Raw genomic sequence first — 18,534 nt, forward strand, 5'->3', positions numbered from 1 at the left:
ACTGTGATCGCACTGCGTCTCCCGGGGCGACAACCTCAGTCCACCTACACCCAAACGGGTGAGGTTAGATGGAAATCGTGAAAAATTGTGTCTTGTGCTGCAAGCCACTGCGACCAAAAGAGAGTTGTCGCCCCGGGAGACGCAGTGCGATCACAGTTTACATCCTCCAATAGCACCAATAACTTGGTGCTATATTGTTTTTTGTTCATTTGTTTATTGTTTTCATATACTGTAGTTCTCAATGCTCCTGAGGAAGTGGCCCTGATCCACGAAACATGTAGAGCAACCCCAACAATTGTCAAGACCCCAATGGTCAGGGAGCTGCGGTGGCTCAACGCGATTGGCACTGCGCTGACAAGCCATTCACCTCTGCAGCTAGGGGTTCGGATCCCGGTCTCGGCTACATGTGAATTGAGTTTGGTGGTCTCAGCCCGGCTCCCGGTGGGTGTGCTATGCGAGGTAAGCCTGCGCTTAGTACGCACACCCCCCCCCCCCTACAAAAAACACCACACTTACACGCACTCGAAATTGGGTTAACATGCACGCACTTTGACCACGCGGTCTCTAAAAAGAGAGGCGAAGGACTAACGGGGCTGGTTGAGCGGGCTAAATCCTCTCACTACCTTATAGGTAGTCCCTCTGCCCCGTTGGGCTTCAAAGCGGAGCAGGTAGGGCGGGCTGTGTGGGAGGACCCCTCACACACCCGCCATTGCCACCCGGGGCATGGAGAAAGATGGCAGATTGCCTCTGGGGGAGGCCTGCCTACTCCCAACTCCTGCAGTCCGGCTCCTCTCTCTCGAGTACACGCACAAAATACACTTTAAAAAAAAAAAAAAAAAGACCCCAATGGTGTCGACCCAGGCAAAATCATCTTTAAACTGCTACGCTTCGTCGCGACAGTGTCATCAGCGTTTTAAGCGTAGCAGTTTAAAGTTGATTTTGCCTGGGTCGACACCATTGGGGTCTTGACAATTGTTGGGGTTGCTCTACATGTTTTGTGGATCAGGGCCACTTCCTCAGGAGCATTGAGAACTACAGTATATGAAAACAATAAACAAATGAACAAAAAACAATATAGCACCAAGTTATTGGTGCTATTGGAGGATGTAAACTGTGATCGCACTGCGTCTCCCGGGGCGACAACTCTCTTTTGGTCGCAGTGGCTTACAGCACAAGACACAATTTTTCACGATTTCCATCTAACCTCACCCGTTTGGGTGTAGGTGGACTGCGGTTGTCGCCCCGGGAGACGCAGTGCGATCACAGTTTACATCCTCCAATAGCACCAATAACTTGGTGAGTGCAAAAGCAATATTATCTAATGCCTTTTCATGACCTTGGTCCTGGAATTGTATTTTAATATATATTCTTATATTGTTTTTTGATTATTGTTTTCATATACTGTAGTTCTCAATGCTCCTGAGGAAGTGGCCCTGATCCACGAAACATGTAGAGCAACCCCAAAAATTGTCAAGACCCCAATGGTGTCGACCCAGGCAAAATCAACTTTAAACTGCTACGCTTCGTCGCGACAGTGTCATCAGCGTTCTAAGTTTATACCTGTGGTTCTCGTCACCCAGTCTCATATCTTGACATTGTGTTCTTGTTTTTATCCATTTCTGTGTTTTATATGTTTCACTAGATGTAATTGACATCTGTGAACTATATTTATTTGTTAATTATTAAAAATCTTTTTTCATATTTTCAAAAAAGTGCCTATAAAGTCCATCTTTTCTATCACAATTCTCTAGGCCACTGAAGGCAAACCTTGGCACCCTAGATGTTTTGGAACTACATTTCCCATGATGCTCAACTACACTGCAGAGTGCATGAGCTTAATGGGAAATGTAGTTCCAACACATCTGGGTTGCCAAGGTTCACCATCACTGCTCTAGGCTATTCTAAGGGCCAGCTAACTCCACAATTTCCTGATCTTGTGCTGCTTCTTTAAGGCGGTTGTAAACCCGCATGAGAAAATATTATTATTTTTTTCCTCCTGTAAGGGAAAAGTCATAATGAGCTAATATGCACCGCATATTAGCTCATTATTAAATACTTACCTCGGAACGAGGTGTGTAGCACTTACCTGGTCCACACCGAGCGAGATTTCATCTTGCCTCGGCGTGTCTTCCGGGTATCGCCGCTCCAGCGCTGTGATTGGCTGGAGCGGCGATGATGTCACTTCCACGCGTGCGTGCGGGAGATTTAAAACTCGGCAAGGTCCGGCGGCTGCCGGTCCTTTCGCCGTAGATCCCCCCTGCGCATGCGCAGCGGCGCATTGCGAGGGGAATATCTCCTAAACCGTGCAGGTTTAGGAGATATTCTTCTTACCTACACGTAAGCCTTGTTATAGGCTTACCTGTAGGTAAAAGTACAAAAAGTGGGTTTACAACCACTTTAAGGCTCAGTTCACACTGCTGTGACATGGGATCCGACTTTTGAGACCTCAAGTCGCATGACATGTCAAATTCAGTGTTTCCTTATAAGAGCCGTCGTAAATGATAACGCACAAGTCGCTCCGACTTTAGAAAAGGTTCCTGCACTAGTTTGGTCTGACTTGGGTGCAACTTCAGCCCTTGTACAGGCTTCTAAACAGCATCCAAGTCGGATCTAAGTTACAGGGCAAAGTTATACGACGTTGCCATCGCAGCAGTGTAAACCAAGCCTTATGCTGGCCATACTCTATATGGAAAAAAAAAGCAGAAATTCGGTCATTTACACAGTTCGTTCGCTTTTCAGGAAGTTAATGGTGAGAAAATCAATAATCGTTGGAACGTTTTGAGCCAAAAAAACGAACGATAAATTGAAAGGTTAATGTGTTTCCCGTCCGAACTGCCTGCACTAGGTATATGTAAAAAAAAAAAAAACGAACCAATTTTTTTTTTTTGTATTTATGTCCTCTGAATGATTTATCGGTCATTACATGATGGCACCATCGTTTGCACTCACGGCCGATTTTTCGTATAGTATAAGGCCAGCATTAGTCGTTTCATGCTCTGGCTGGTGTCAACTTTTATGGTGTCTAACCATCATGTGTTCATTACTGGCCTAGCTGCCTTCTGAGCATAATTGTTTTCTCCAGTGCCTACTAGTCCTTTAATTAACGCATTCGTTTTTTTTTTTTTCTTAAAAAAAAAAAAAAAAAGAATATCTGTCACAAAGTGTAACACCCGATTTAAAAGCCTGTGCTAGAAGAAGTATTGAAGAATATGTTAACCCAACATTTCATATTCCTGATATATGCCAACTTTACCATGTACTTGTATGAAAAAGTATCCTGTTCTCTTTGTATTGCCACTACCAATTCTGGATGACCCCCCCCCCCCCCCCCCCCCCCCCTGCACACTGCTACACTCTTCCCAGCAACTATGAACAATGAAAAACAGGGATATTTAGTTCACATATATGGCAATACATGTTTAAGTTGACCAACTGCATCAAAGTAATTGCCTTCTTTGTGTGGAAACCCTGGTGTTTCTGCCAGTGCCTCTGCTTTCCTGTTAAAAGCTGAGTGCGCTAGGCATGAGAGCACAGCATGGCCAGTTTTTCTCTAGCTGTGCTGGGACCTCAGCCTGCTCTCCTCCAATGATTAGACTTATGCCGATATGCCCGTCTTACACTGAGAAATTCAGTGTACTGCTGTTTCTCCACCCTCTGCTCTCTAAGCTCCTTATGCAGTTGAGAACAAAGGTTATATATGGTATTTTATAATGTGTGTTTTATATATACAGTACAGACCAAAAGTTTGGACACACCTTCTCATTCAAAGAGTTTTCTTTATTTTCATGACTATGAAAATTGTAGATTCACACTGAAGGCATCAAAACTATGAATGAACACATGTGGAATTATACATAACAAAAAAGTGTGAAAAAACTGAAAGTCTATTTCATTTTCTAGGTTCTTCAAAGTAGCCACCTTTTGCTTTGATTACTGCTTGGCACACTCTTGGCATTCTCTTGATGAGCTTCAAGAGGTAGTCACCTGGCGCAGCACCCCATCACTCTCCTTCTTGGTCAAATAGCCCTTACACAGCCTGGAGGTGTGTTTGGGGTCATTGTCCTGTTGAAAAATAAATGATGGTCCAACTAAACGCAATCCGGATGGAATAGCATGCCGCTGCAAGATGCTGTGAATGAATGAATAAATGAATGAAAAACTTATATAGCGCGGCACATGCGAACTGAATCGCTTCTGGGCGCTTGATGGTTCCTGTCTCTTGACATCAAAAGAGCAGAGTTTTAATCTGTCTTCTGAAGGCCAGGTGGTTTTCCTCCAACCGAATGCTGGTTGGTTAAGCGTTCCATAGTCTAGGACCCTGAAAAGCAAACCTTCTTTCTCTTTTGGACTTGTATCTGGCTTTGGGTACCTTGATCAGGTTTTGGCCCGTAGATCGCAGAAGGCGATTGGAATTGTGGGGTTCTATCTTGTCGCAAAGATATTGCGGAGCCTTCCCATGGATGCACTTATGTGTCAGACAGAGTGCTTTAAAAGTAATTCTGTCCTTTACTGGCAGCCAGTGAAGGGTTCTCAGTGAAGGTGAGATTGATTCCCATGTTTTTTTCCCAGTCACCAGTCTGGCGGCCGTATTCTGAACGACTTGCAGACGAGAGATTTGGTACTTTGGGAGTCCGAGGTAGAGGGCATTTGCGTAATCCAATCTGGAGTTCACAATTGTTCCCACCACGACTGCTACGTCTTCCTTAGGGATAAATGGAATAAGTCTGCGTAGTAGGCGCAACAAATGGTGCGATCCGCTGACTACTGACCCTATTTGTGCGTCCATTGTCATGTAGGTGTCAAAAATGACCCCAAGACTTTTGACTTTGGAGCTAGGGGTGATGATTTGGCCCAGAATGGGCGGGGGTGTCCAGGTTGTTGCCAGTTGACTCTTGCGACTGGCGTGAAACATAAGAAGTTCTGTTTTGGAATTGTTGAGTTTAAGATAACTCTTAGTCATCCAGTTTTCTATTAAAGAGAGACATTTCTCTAAACTGGAATGATGATCCTTTTTGTTGCAGATGCGAAAATACAGTTGCGTATCGTCTGCATAAGAGTGATAGAGTAGTTTTTGGCTACTGATAATATCAAAGAGAGGGCGGAGGTAGATATTGAAAAGCACCGGTGACAGGGGGGATCCTTGGGGGACTCCACATGACACCGTGCGCCTCTCAGACATGAAATATCCCAGTTTAACTGTTTGTGAACGGTTTTCCAAGAAGGAGGAAAACCATGGTATGTCACCTTCTGCGACTCTGGCTACCTCAGCCAGACGCCTCAGTAACAGTTTGTGGTCAACCGTGTCAAAGGCTGCGCTTAGGTCCAGCAGAACCAGGAGACAAGATTCTCCTTCGTCTGCGGCCTCAAGGGCGTCGTCCCATATTTTGAGTAAAGCTGATTCTGTCCCGTGTCCGGGACGGAAGCCTGATTGTAATGGATCCAGTAGATTATGGGTATCTAGATGCTGTTGCAGCTGTTGTACCACTGTTTTTTCCAGTACCTTGGAGAAGACATTTAGGCCTGTTATGGGACGACGGTGAGTTGGGTCCTTGGGGTCGAGGGTCGGTTTTTTCAAGATGGGCTGGATTGTGCCCTCTTTCAGCAGAGAGGGCACTATGCCTTCCTTAAATGACTGGTTGGTTTATAAGCTGCGTGATAGGTGGTGCCAGGATGTCGGCACATTCCTTCAGCAGTTTAGTTGGGATAATATCATTGGGCGCAGTGCTGTTTCGCAGAGCGCCGATGATATTTTTTGTAGCATCGATGGAGATGGGTTTCAGAGTGAACTTTGTTACCTGTAGAAGTTTTCTCTCGGTGTTGTGTGGTGGGCTGAGGGGGGTATTGTTTTGCAGAATGCTTTCCCGGATTCCCTCAATTTTATTGATAAAGAAATCCGATAATTCATCACAAAACTCTTGGGTGTCTGAATTGGGGGCTTCAAGGCATCCTGGATTCATGGTCTGGGTGACCATCTTGAAAAGTTCACGGGGGCGGTTTAGGGCATTGTTGATCGCCATAGAAAAATGTTGTTTCTTGGCTTTGAAGATTTCTTTATGATATTTTTTTGTTATGGTCTTGTAGGTGATGAGGTTTTCCTCTGAAGCGCTTCTTTTCCAGGCGGCTTCCGCTCTTCTGCGCTCTTGCCTCAGTAGTGACAGCTGGTTGTTGAACCAGCCGGACTTTTTTTTCTGGGTGCGGGCTTTGCGTTTCGGTGCTACTAAGTCGGCTGACTGTAGTAGGGCTGCGTTTAAGGCATCCAGTGTTTAAGCTGTGGTAGCCATGCTGGTTCAGTATGCCTTCAATTTTGAATACATCTCCAACAGTGTCACCAGCAAAGCACCCCCACACCATCACACCTCCTCCTCCATGCTTCACGGTGGGAACCAGGCATGTAGAGTCCATCCGTTCGCCTTTTCTGCATCGCACAAAGACACGGGAACCAAAGATCCCAAGTTTGCACTCATCAGACCAAAGCACAGATTTCCACTGGTCTAATGTCCATTCCTTGTGTTCTTTAGCCCAAACAAGTCTCTTCTGCTTGTTGCCTTTCTTTAGCAGTGGTTTCCTAGCAGATATTCTACCATGAAGGCCTGATTCACACAGTCTCCTCTTAACAGTTCTAGAGAGGTGTCTGCTGCAAAAGGTGGCTACTTTGAAGAACCTAGAATATGAAATATATTTTCTGTTGTTTCACACTTTTTTGTTATGTATAATTCCACATGTGTTAATTCATAGTTTTGATGCCTTCAGTGTGAATCTACAATTTTCATAGTCATGAAAATAAAGAAAACTCTTTGAATGAGAAGGTGTGTCCAAACTTTTGGTCTGTACTGTGTGTGTGTGTGTGTGTGTGTGTGTGTGTGTGTGTGTGTATATGTGTTTATGTATGTATGTATGTATGTATGTATGTGTGTGTATGTGTGTATGTGTGTGTGTGTGTGTGTGTGTGTGTGTGTGTATGTATATATATATATATGTATATATATGTGTATATATATATATATGTGTATATATATATATATATATATATATATATATATATATATACACACATACACATACACATACACATACACATACACATACACATACACATACACATACACACATACATACACACACACACATACACACATACACACATACATACATACACACATACACACACACACACACACATACACACATACATACATACACACACACACACACACACACACACACACACACACACATATTTTTTGCTTGGTGAGGGTTCACATGTACTTTAACATCTGCACCCTTAGGCTTCATGTACACTACAGCTCCTTAACTTGAGTTTAGGAGCTTTTGGTGTTTATTTTTTTTTTGCAAAAGCTCAACTCCATAAAAGCCTATGGGGTTGATTTGCTAAATCTAAAGAGTGCAAAACCTGGTACCGCTGTGCACAGTAGCCAATCAGCTTCTAACTTCAGCTTGTTCGATTTAAGCTTTGTCAAAAAAGCTGATTGATTTATATGCACAGCTGCACCAGATTTTGCACTCTCCAGTTTTAGTAAATCAGCCCCTATGTGTCCATGTACACATAAACTTTTGGCAGCGTTTAGGGGAGGTTTAACTCCGCTCTCCTGAATGTGGAAGAGATGCTTTCAGGATAGGAAAGTTTTGGGTGCGGGAAAACGTTGCAAAATCGCGGCAAGATTTTGCCGCATTTTCCGTTTTTCCGTGGCCGTGGTACTTTACGCCCAAGTGTTCATGAATCCTTATTGAGAGCCTGATGGTCTGCAAATGGCTGCTGTATCGGAGGCTTCTGAGACGAGCATTTAGCTTTGTGCCAGATTGATAAATTCAGCTTAAAAAAAATGCTAGTTGGATGTCACATGCACCCTCTTGCTTCAGTACTTTAAGTCAATGATCTGAAACAAGTATGCAAATAAGGACTACGTTTTCTCTGACTTTCCTAATCTCTATACTAGTTCCACATCAGTGACTCGAGCAATACTGAAACCTGTAGGTTGGCATAACCTTGAGGGAACTGTCATTTTCAAGAGGTCAGCAACAGAAGCCCCTATATTTTTGTCATTGCATGTCTCCTTTACATTGATTTGACAGCATAGCTTCATTGGTAATTACAGTATTAAAACTTCACTTAGAAGCCGTCATATCTTGACAAGTAACATCCAGGCGCCATGAGATCAAAGACCTGGTAGAAATGTTGCAGGAACATGCTCCCCCTTCAGGTCTTGACTTGCTGTGTGCTTCCCCAGGGTCCCAGCTTGACAGCCAAACAAACCAAAATCTTTGTTGGTAATTTGTGCATTAACTAAAAAGAGGTGCAATATTTTTTTTTAATACGAAAAGGAAAAATGTAATAACGTTAAAAAAAAAAGCAGATGCCCGTCTACCCAGTATCCCACTGGATCCACTGAAATACTATAACACCTTGTTTCCCACAATGTAATACTTGATACCTTGGTGACATATTGCCATGACACACAGGAGTTGATTTATGCTCCTTTCACACTGCTGTGACTTGAAAGTCCTGCAATTTTGATGCGGTTTCAGGGAATGCCTGTGTAAACTTGAGGTCTATAGACCTCAACTCGCATCAAAGTAGTACAGGGACTACTACTTGAAAAAATGAAAGTTTGTTAGTTTCTATGCAGAGTTGCACCCGATTTTGCATTCTCCAGTCTTAGTAAATCAACCTCATAGGGAGCATTCCTAAAACTGTGCAAATACCAGTTGTTAGGGGGCTTCTGTGGTTCATTGGGGACGCAGGGAAATTCCCTAGACACCTGCAGGCACCTAAATGTCTGTTTTACATAATTTAAAATATTTCTAAACTCAAAAAATGTATAATATTGCTTCTTCGCAATGCTTAGATGTGGTGGCTGCATTTATTTTTTTCTCTCTGGCTAAGAAAATTTTCACTTAAGTAAATAATACTTACTTTTTTATTTATTACAGGTATTTATATAGTACTAACAATTATTGTATACATTTATATACACAGATTAACAATACATTTTAAGAACACCTAGCTAATAATGAGTAGGTCCCTGTTTTGCCACCAAAACTGCCCGGACTCGTGAAGGCACGGACTCCACTAGACCTCTGAAGGTTGCTGTGGTATCTGGCACCAAGCTGTCAGTAGCAGATCCTCTAAGACCTGTAAGTTTTTAGGTGGGGCCTCCAGCACATCCCATTGATGCGTAATTGGATATGATTACTGGAGAATTTGGAGGCCAAGTCAGCACCTCAAACTTGTTGTTGTGCTCCTCAAACTATTCTTGAACCCATTTAGCAGTGTGGCAGATCATATTATCCTGCTGAAAGAGGCCACTGCCATTAGTAGGGGTGCAACGGATCACAGTTGATCCGTGATCCGAACGGGTCACCCCCTTCGGATCGGAACACACTGTGATCCGCGGATTGCCACGGCTCCGGAGCTAGGTTGAAGCCGCGGCCTTTCCTAATGTTATTCCTGCAGCTCCGGAGCTAGGCCGAAGCCGCGGCCTTTCCTAATGTTACGGCGGCGGCTCCGGAGCTAGGCAGAACCTGCGGCCTTTCCTAACGTTATGGCCGCGGCTTTGGCCTACCACCGGAGCTGCAGGAATAACATTAGGAAAGGCCGCGGCTTCGGCCTAGCTCCGGAGCCGTGGCCATTTTGGTACACCCAGCGGTGGCCCTCCTCTGTTTACACCCACAGAGAAGGAGCCCGCACTCGTGGGACACACCCGCTCGTGGAGTGTCTGTACTACCTGAGGGGGTAGTGTCTGTCGGTACTACCTGGGGGGTGTCACTGTACTGAGAGGAGGGGGGGGTCACTGTACTGAGAGGAGGGGGGGGTCACTGTACTGAGAGGAGGGGGGGGGTCACTTTACTGAGAGGAGGAGGGGGGGTCACTTTACTGAGAGGAGGAGGGGGGGTCACTGTACTGAGAGGAGGGGGTGTCTCTGTACTGAGAGGAGGGGGGTCTCTGTACTGAGAGGAGGGGGGGTCTCTGTGCTGAGAGGAGTGGGGGTGTCTGCACCGAGGGGGTACTATAGTTGGTGGGGGGGGGGGGAGATGTGGATATTACAGTGGGGGAGATTTTTTTTTTTTTTTGCCGATCCGAAAAATGATCCGATCCGTGACTCCTGATCCGAGGAACGATCCGAACCGTGAGTTTTTTGATCCGTTGCACCCCTAGCCATTAGTGAATACCGTTTCCATGAAGGGGTGTACACCATCACCAACATTGTTTAGGTAGGTGGTACATGTTAACATAACATCCACATTATTGCCAGGACCTGCTGTGAAACCTTGAAGATTGCCCAAAGAATCACACTGCCTCCATCAGCTTGCTTTCTTTCCATACTTCATCCTGATGCGATCTCTTCCCCGGGTAAGTGATACACATGCACCCAATCATCCATATGATATAAAAGAAAACATGATTAATCGGACCAGGCCAACTTCATTCATTGCTCCATGGTCCAGTTCTGATGCTCACTTGCCCACTGTGGGCACGGGTCACTATGGGCAAACTGACTGGTCTGTGGCTACAAAGCCCCATACACGACACACTTCATAGATGGTGTGTTTGCTTGCTGTCTAATATATGCTACCAATGTTCAGATGTTAAGTTACGTGAACATTAATTCATTTGTTTACATTATCAGTGATCATGAAGTTATGGCTGCTCGGTGAATTGTACGTTTACATCTGTCCCTGCCCTAACTCATATTCATCCATACTCTGGCCAATTTAGACAGGAGACAAATTAGCCTACCAGCATGTCTTTTGGAATGTAGCAGGAAACTGGAGTGCCAAGGAGTAAACCCAGGCAGAGACAGGGAGTGTATGTAAACTTAATGCAGATACTGTCATGGTTAAACTTCAAACTGATGACCCTAGTGATGCCAGGCACAAGTGCAAACCAGCTGTGTTGCCACTGGCCATACATGCAAGAAATTTGTAACAATTTTTCCATCCACAGTAAACAGTGTGGATGGACAAATGTCCCCTGCTGGCTATTGTATTTTAAGTACCCAAATAGTGGTGTAGACAGGACCATCCATGGATAAAATTTTGGTGAATTCAGCAGAAAAAGGACCAAATTAAATCTGAATATGGCCAATTTTACACTTGCCGGAAATGGCAATTGCAGTATCCTTGTGATTACTCGTGAGCTGAGAAGAAAGCATAAACATATCTTTCTTGTGTAAACTACTAATCCCATTAGTCCACTGTGTAATAGATGAATAAAGGAAGACAAGTTTGAAGTCCAGAATGGGTGACAACCATTGCTCCTTCCATAGATATCATAAATAAATTAATAAGCAAAGACATAAAGGAACATGAATTGTGTTATTTGCAGTATTAGTGGGAGGAAATAAACAGAAAAAGCCTGGGGAAAAAAAAAATGGCCATTTTATTAAAGAACTGGTAAACTGCAATTAACATATTACATTTTTGGTTTTTGGGTTAAGATATACTTTATTTCCCTTGTTACGGGTTACTGCAAATTGCCCTTAATGATATGTTTACTATTTTTAACGTTTATAGAAATGTTATTTCACAAAGGCCATAAAGTATACTCATTGGGTGCCATTCATGGGTGAAAAGAAAGCACTAATGCAGGGACTACTTCCCGTTGCTTGCTTACAGTATGTGTACAGTACAATATAGATCACACAGCACAGCATTGAATAGTTTGTAGTACAGTGTAGCGCTACCCCCTCAGGAGCCGCTGATTGTTTTGGGATCGGTGTATTACGTTACCTCTATGTGTTGTCTAGGGGCGAAGGTAGTGAGTAGAGCAGTAATTGAATGTCCAGTCTGCAGATTAAGTTTTCTGAATGCTTTATTTCTTGGTCCAACACGACCAACATCAACTTGAGGTAGACAGAAAAGGTTGATGAAATAAAGGAACTCTGCGGTATCAGGCCTTGGATAAGAAAAAGCAGTCCTGCTTCTCTACAGCTGTAACAATACGTCGCCACTCTAGCCAGAGTGGGTGAAGTGCCCCCGGACAGACCTCTGCCACAGGCCTGGCAGCCGGAGTGTCACTGTAGGTTGCTGGGAGGAACAAGTCTCTGCCACCGACTTGGCTCTGATTAGATAAAGATGCCAGATGAAACCTCTGCCACAGGCTCAATGCTGACAATGTGAACAGCAGAGCAAATCTTCCCAATAAATCACATCAGGGTCACCGGTTGACAGTGCAAGTGTACCTGTCAATGTACAGTCACCAGATCCCTGATGGTTCGTTCAAGCCCTTTTGGATAACCTGCCTCCGGGTTTTCCTCAAGCCGATCCCCCACTGAACGGCATACAGCCTGGGATCTCCTCAGTAGAAGTGGGGACCCAGTAAGTTACTGGGGCCCCTTTGTGGCATCAGTTGCTCCAGGCCAGGAGGGCCCAGAGTCAGGAACTCCGCGTGGAGCGCGACCCCAAGCCAGGTAGGCCATAGTGGTGGGGCCTGCGATGTGCGCACACCCTAAAGGTGGGTGCCGCACCTGGAACCAGGAACCCGCGAAGAACCCAGAACAATGGCCTCCGCCACAGAAATACCCCCTCCCAGCATGCACAGTGAGGCCCAACTCCTCTTATTGGCTGCTGGGAGGAAGCGGCTCCGCCTGGATCCCTCTGGCGCCATCTGCCGTCCAGAGATGAGACCGTATCTCTGGACGCACAGACTGACCCACAGGACAATCCAGGATTTGGCGACAGCCAAATTTAACAAAAATAAGAATGAGAGCAACTTGGCTCTCTCATTCTCCCACTAACTTTAGCGTAGTGCCCTTTCTGAAAGTAAAGGGGGGGCTACAACAGATTACAAAGCACAGTACACAGAGTGGACTATTTGTAGTATAAAGCATCGTGTACAGAATGGAATAGTTTGTAGTATAGAACAGAAAGCACAATGGATTGGTTTGAGCTGTTTGTTGGATAGAGTATAGAGGACTGTGGTGGGAAGATGCCCATAACTTTGAGGACTTATTCACACCAGGTTCCTGCAGTGAAAAGAGCTGGAGGACCGTTCGTTCATCCTCTTCAATTAGATCTTCACTCCTCTGCCCACACCCCATCTTCATGCTTTTGCAGCTGAGGGGTTAATCTGAGCCACCGGATCTGTCATAGACACTCGTTTAGAGTGCTGAAACTTCCCCGTCCCTCCTCCATTCATAGAAGCTGTACTCTATTAATGGAGGGTGGGTGGATGAATGGTCCTCCTCCATTGACAGAACACTTGTCATCGCTGGAAACTATAGCAGAGCTTTTATGAATGAGGCCCCATACACACGATAGAATTTATCCGCGAATACTGTCCAGCGGACCTTTCCCGCGGATAAATCCTCTCGTGGATTTCGGCGGATTTTCATGCGATGGTGTGTACACACCATCGCATTGAAATCCGCGCCGAAATCCTCTTGCGATGACGTGTCGCGCCGTCGCCGCGATTATGACGCGGCGACGTGCGCGACGCTGTCATATAAGGAATTCCACGCATGCGTCAAATCATTACGACGCATGCGGGGGATCCCTTCGGACGGATGGATTCGGTGAGTCTGTACAGACCAGCGGATCCATCCGTTGGGATGGACTCCAGCAGATGGATATGTTCTGCATGTCAGCAAATATTCGATCTGCTGGAATCCATCCCAGGGGAGATATATCCGCGGAAAAAGATCCGCTGGCGTGTACACACCATAGGATCTATCCGCAGAAACCCATTTGCTGGGATTTATCTGCGGATGGATTCTATGGTGTGTACGGGGCCTAAAGGAGGGGGCAGAAAAGATGGGCATAGTCGCCACTCTGGATGACAGGTCCGTTGGTTTTTATTAATGCCCCAAGGGTTAATCTCCTGGTGCTATTGGGATTAATACAAACTGCTGAACCTGTCTAAACAAAGTGGGAAGCCACCAGCACAAGAAACATTTCCCATTCACTTTAGGCACTGTCCCTTGTGCTGATTGAAAAAGAAAAAAAAAAAAAAACAGAACTAACTAAATTTAGGAATTAACATAAAGTGGACCTTTCAGTAATTTTCCAGGCTGTATAAATACATTTCTCCATTCATAATATCACAATGCACAACAGTATAATTTTTAAAAAGAGCTCTTTCTTTTATCAAAAAAGCAGTTTCTGAGGTCTGGTCCTGTGACTTTGCCTAGTTTCAGGTGATGTCATCAGTCTACTGCAGGCATGAAAAAGCACTTTCTCAGTCTCCTTCCCCCCCGGTGATCAGACTGTAGGGCAAGGGTGCTCAACCTGTGGCCCTCAAGCTGTTACGGAACTACAAGTCCCATCATGCCTCAGCCTTTGGGAGTCATACTTGTAACTGTCAGGCTTGCATTGCCTCATGGGACTTGTAGTTCTGCAACAGCTGAAGGGCCACAGCTTAACCACTTAAGGACCCCCTACCGACGATATACGTCGGCAGAATGGCACGGCTGGGCACATCCCCGTACGTGGCTCTTTAAGCCCAGCCGTGGGGTCGCGCGTGCATGCGACCCAGTCCGAAGCTCCGTGGCCGCGGGACTCGCGAACCCGATCGCCGCTGGAGTCCCGCGATCAGTCCCCGGAGCTGAAGAACGGGGAGAGCTGTATGTAAACACGGCTTCCCCGTTCTTCACTGTAGCGGCGTCATCGATCGTGTGTTCCCTTTTATAGGGAATCACAATCGATGACATCACATCTACAGCCACACCCCCCTACAGTTGTAAACACACATGAGGTCACACATAACCCCTTCAGCGCCCCCTTGTGGTTAACTCCCAAACTGCAACTGTCATTTTCACAGTAAACAATGCATTTTAAATGCATTTTTTGCTGTGAAAATGACAATGGTCCCAAAAATTTGTCAAAATTGCCCGAATGTCAGTCATGAAAAAAAATCGCTGATCGCCGCCATTAGTAGTAAAAAAAAAATATATATATTAATAAAAATGCAATAAAACTATCCCCTTTTTGTAAACGCTATAAATTTTGCGCAAACCAATCGATAAACGCTTATTGCGATTTTTTTTTTACCAAAAATAGGTAGAAGAATACGTATCGCCTAAACTGAGGACAAAAAAATAATGTTTTATATATTTTTGGGGGATATTTATTATAGAAAAAAGTAAAAAATATTGCATTTTTTTTCAAAATTGTCGCTCTATTTTTGTTTATAGCGCAAAAAATAAAAACCGCAGAGGTGATCAAATACCACCAAAAGAAAGCTCTATTTGTGGGAAAAAAAGGACGCCAATTTTGTTTTGGAGCCACGTCGTACGACCGCGCAATTGTCAGTTAAAGCGACGCAGTGCCGAATCGCAAAAACTGGCCGGGTCCTTTAGCTGCCTAAAGGTCCGGGTCTTAAGTGGTTAGGCACCCATGCTGTACGGTGTAACTTTGTATCAGGGCACAAAGTGAGGAGGCAGCAACGGTCTGATCTTTGTCAGGCATGTATGTTCATTTAAGTACTGCTCATGTACCAGAATTTACATAAATCTGTCACTTATCCTATCTTCAGGTGTTAGATAAAAAAAAAAGGTATCTTTCATGATCTATACTGTATGGGACTCAGTAATACTCTGGTCACGTACATGATTGCATTGGCTATATACTCTTTGGATCCGTCAGTAAGATTCTACACTATTGCTGGTTACTGTCGATATTGGCACACTTTTGTTATGTGACAAATTAAATAAAGAATTTTAAAAAAATTGTAATTTATGAGAGGGCATAGTCACATCAGATGCACTGGGACTATGCTGTCTGCATGCACTACTTTTTTTCAATGCACGTCATTTTAAATGACCGTGTGTGGGGAAAACGATGTTTTATGTCTTCTGTAAAAACGACAAAAAAAAAATTGAGGCATGCTTCAATTTTTTGTGTGTTTTTTCCCAAACGTTGTTTTTTGTGTCATAAAAGATGACCGTGTGTAGGCTAAAACGACGTTTAAAACAACGTTTTTAAACCCGCGCATGCTCAGAAGCAAGTTAGGACGTGAGTTTGAATGCAACAGAGTGCTGTCGTACGTGCTGAACGTAAAACCGCGCTTTGCTAGAGCTTTTGGAAAAAACTATGGTGTGTATGCTACATCGTTTTCGAAAATTAAGTTTTGAAAAACGTAGTTTTTTTTTCATCACATAAAACGTTGTTTTTTTCTGTCACAAAAAACGACCGTCTGTACGCGGCATAAGTCCTACCCCACCAAGGTTTACTCCCAAGACTCATGATTCCCGGAGATACGGGGCTGCTTGCGCAGCCTGTCAGAAGCTACATACAGAGCAACCAGTTTAAATACAAGCTGACACACTGAGGGGTTAGTTAGGAAAGGCAAATCCACAAAGTGCACTTGAAAGTCGCTGTAGATCTGAGGGGGACATGCAAGGAAAATAAAAAAACTTAATTTTAGCTTGCACATGATTGGATAATAAAATCTGCAGAGCTTCCCCCTCATTTCAGATCTTCCCCTCAGATTTACAGCGACTGCTCTTCCAAGTGCACATTTAGTGCAATTTCAAGTGAACTTTACACTTGTAGTGCAAAGTGGATTTGCCTTTTGGAAATAACCCCCCCTCTGTTTGCAGCAGACTGAGAGGATGAGCTGACAGTGCCTCTCATCACTTCTTGTCAGAGGCACTGAGCTCAATGGACAGCTTGGAGTCTTGGACCAATGGTAAACTACCATTCGCCCCAGCTGTCCAATAAAAATGCTGCCGTGGAGGCTGGCCTCTCACTCCAGTGTCATAGAAGGAGGCATGTGTCTAAAAGACAAATACTCCCTTCCAGCCCAACCCTTCTAACTAGAAGGATAAAAAATGTGTTTATGTGTATAAGATTTACCCACAATCCCATGTTTTTCTCACACAGTTGAAGGGGTTGTAAAGGTTTGTTTTTTATTTTCTAAATAGGTTCCTTTAATCTAGTGCATTGTTGGTTCACTTACCTTTTCCTTTGATTTCCCTTCTAAATATTTTTTTTTTCTTTGTCTGAATTTCTCACTTCCTGTTCCTCCTCAGTAAGCTGTTCTGGCTGACTAACCCCCCAGCCAGATGATGGGGGCAAGCTTACTGAGGAGAAACAGGAAGTGAGAAATTCAGACAAAGAAAACAAAGAAAAAAAACATTTAGAAGGGAAATCAAAGGAAAAGGTAAGTGAACCAACAATGCACTAGCTTAAAGGAACCTATTTAGAAAATAAAAAACAAACCTTTACAGCCCCTTTAAGAGGGAGAATGAGAATCTGCTGCTGTTGAAAAAGGTTCTGTTATAAAAAAGCTAAATAATATATTATTATGCTATATGTTATAAGATAATTGTATTATTTATTGTGAAATTACTGGTTTGAAGTTATAACTTAAAATTTCAGTCATTTTGTCCGTTATGCCACCTGCTTGAGTACAGTTTTTGAAAGTATAATAAATTACTGTACCTTTAAAAACAATATATAATAATTATTATGCCACCCAGGCCAATTCTAACATATGTAGGAATTCTTCTGTAATAATCATCATTTTTTTTTGTTAGAAAATTACTCAGATCCCCCAAACATTATATATATATATATATATATATATATATATATATATATATATATATATATTGTTTTAGCAGACACCCTAGGGAATAAAATGGTGGTCGTTGCAACTTTTTTATGTGTTTTTTTTTTTTTTTATGAATAAATATATAAATAAATATATATATATATATATATATATATATATATATATATATATATATATATATATATATATATATATATATATATATAAACACTAAAGATAACCCTATTTTTTTTTTTTGTATAATTTGAAAGATGTTACGCCAAGTAAATAGATACCTAACATGTCACACTTTAAAATTGCACACACTCGTTGAATGACGCCAAACTTTAGTAATTAAAAATCTCCATAGGCGACGCTTTTAATTATTTTTTTTTTTTTTTTTTTTACAGATGACATGTTTAGAGTTAGAGGAGGTCTAGTGCTAGAATTATTGTTCTCGTAACTTCAGCTACAATACGCAGCGCTGGGTTGCGGCTGTGAGACAGACTTCCTGTTTCACACCAGGACCAAAACTGGCTGAGTTGTTATTTATACATTTTTTAGGCCCTGTTCACACTGATGCGGTGTGTAATTTGCAGCAAATTCTGGGCGGTTTACGCGCCGCATTAAAACCGCACAAAATCGTTCAATGTTAACCACTGCGGGTGTGTATGTTAACGACACTCCAAAATCAATTCGCAAAGCGCAGTGCGTTTTGCAGAATTGGATCGCATGGGTGTTTACATCCATGCGATTATGGAACAGGAGAAAAAAAAGGATCGTGCGTGATTTTGGTGCGGATACGGTGCAATTTGCATTGCTTTTAGGTGTAAATGTGAGATCTGAGGTCTTTTTGACCCCAGATCTCACATTAAAGAGGTCCTGTCATGCTTTTTTTTTTCTATTACAAGGGACGTTTGCATTCCTTTTTAATAATAAAAGTGATCCAATTTTTTATTTTTTTTAAAAGACAGTGTAAAAAAAAAAAAATATGTAAAGCGCCTGTCACGCCAAGCTTACAC

Source organism: Rana temporaria, chromosome 1 (assembly GCF_905171775.1).
Source record: "Rana temporaria chromosome 1, aRanTem1.1, whole genome shotgun sequence".
In the NCBI taxonomy this organism is placed as follows: Eukaryota; Metazoa; Chordata; class Amphibia; order Anura; family Ranidae; genus Rana; species Rana temporaria.